Genomic DNA, 2,083 nt, shown 5'->3' on the forward strand with positions numbered 1-2,083 from the left:
GTGTCATTGTACTTGTTATGTCTGCTATTTATTTATACACTGTTTTTACTTTTTGTATTATAACTTTATTGCTGCCATGATGTTTTAATTAGTAGCCATTTTTCATTGGCTATTGTCCCTATATATACTCCCCCCTCCCCACGTGATTTGTACTGCCACCTGAGGAAGACAGAGCATTCTGTTGAAACGCGTTGTGGACACCTAATAAAGAAGAATTTTACTACCTTTTTTACTACCCTAATTTACTCTTTGTGCTCCATCAAGACCGGGTTCTGCACTGAACTGCATTCGATTGTACACAGGGGTGGACATATCATTGGTGCAACCTGAGCAGCCACACAGGGGCCCAAGATATAAGGGGGCCCATTTTCACCTCCAAAGCAGGTGGGATTGTGCATAATGATGGGCTATTGAAAAGCAAAGGGCCCATATAGTGCTATTGCACAGGGGCCCTCTGCTGTCTGTGTCTGCCAGTGAGTGCACATGTAGTAGTAATCGTACATTCAGAATTCCATATCTATATAAGACTGTAGCTTCTCTCACTATTTCTTCGAGAGCCTGTTCAGTTAATGAGATGACCATGCCTTTTTCAGGAACACTCATCAGAGCTCCTCAGCCTTATCTAGTCTCTGTTACACCTATTACCTGGAATAAATTACCTGTAACAACCTGCAGCAGACACAGCATTGGCACTATATGCAGTAATGCCCATGTAGGGTAAATATCCATATAACAGTGGCTCGTTGGTCTAGGGGTATGATTCTCGCTTTGGGTGCGAGAGGTCCCGGGTTCAAATCCCGGACGAGCCCTCTTTTAATAATTTCTATTTTGAAATGTATTATGTGACATTTCATATTTATAAAGGCATTACTGCTAATATATTGTTATTTTACTCTTTTAGCATCTAAAATCAAGTGTTTTTACTTCACAATGAACTAGAACATACAGACTGGATTTCCTCAGGACACCGCGCTGATATTTAGTCACCTGCACTCCATTATGTGAGGAGCGCACCCCGTGACACGGGAGTCTTATGCATTCTGTCACCTGAGAAATTAGGTTTTATGTCGTGAGGCCATTATTAGGAGTGCGATAGTCCCGTTTCGTCTGAGTTTTGTCAGTCTCAAAACATGAAGTTCATGCATCACCAGAGAGTACGTGACCGCTAGAGGGCGCCATTAGCTGCAAATCTTTACACAGGCTTCCCATTTTCTCTATTTTTATATATACAGTATATATATATATTTATATATATATTTCGGCACTAAAATTTGCATAAAAAATATTAGAAAATCACGTCAGTAAGCTACATGTATTAAGCGGTTTACAGTGTGCACACATTATCATCGCTGTCCCCGATGGGGTTCACAGTCCCATGTTGTTGCAACATTTTTTTCTGCAATTTTTCTGCTGTGGTACTCAACAGACTGTGAGATTTAAGAAATCTCATGCACACTCCTTGGTTGTTTTTTGTCTGACAGTTTTGTCAGAGAGCTTCTTTTCATTAGCAGATTAAACAGCTTAACCCCAGAGACCTTGCCCTTTTTCGTTTTTGCGGTTTTTTGCTCCCCTTCTTCCCAGAGCCATAACTTTTTTATTTTTCAGTCAATATGGCCATGTGAGGCTGGTTTCACATTTGCGTTTTTTTTCGCGGTAATTTAGCGCTAAATAGCGCATGCGTTTTTTTTTCCTATACTTTGCATGGGATGCGCTTATGTGCGCATACACATGCGTTTGTACGCGTTTTACCGCGCATGCGTTTTTTTTGCGGTATGCGCTCGGGCGCACAAAATGCAACTTGTTGCATTTTTGGTGCGTCAGATTTGCCTCAAAAAAAGCATGCGCGCGCAATGCGTTTTTTTACAGCAAGACACCCAATATAAGTCTATGGGTGCGCATATGTGCGCATTGGCATGCTTATGTATGCGTTTTTTTGCACATGCGTTTTTTTTTTTGTTAACCATGGAATTTAGGGGTTTGGGTTAGAGTTAGGGTTAGTTAAGGGGGTTTAGGGTTAGGGTTAGGGTCAGGGTTAGGGTTAGGGTTAGGGTCAGGGTTAGGGTTAAGTATGGTTTGGTTAAGG

At 41.4% G+C, this 2,083-nt stretch overlaps 1 non-coding gene across 1 annotated transcript; it reads left to right on the forward strand.

Annotated features, from left to right (window-relative positions):
* Positions 1 to 737: 737 nt before the first annotated feature.
* TRNAP-UGG (transfer RNA proline (anticodon UGG)) lies at positions 738 to 809 on the forward strand. Its single transcript has one exon. It is a non-coding gene; the product is annotated as a tRNA-Pro (tRNA).
* The last annotated feature ends 1,274 nt before the right edge of the window (positions 810 to 2,083 follow it).

This window comes from Dendrobates tinctorius, unplaced genomic scaffold, assembly GCF_039654945.1.
Source record: "Dendrobates tinctorius isolate UK_male_01 unplaced genomic scaffold, ASM3965494v1 ptg000044l, whole genome shotgun sequence".
Classification (NCBI taxonomy): Eukaryota; Metazoa; Chordata; class Amphibia; order Anura; family Dendrobatidae; genus Dendrobates; species Dendrobates tinctorius.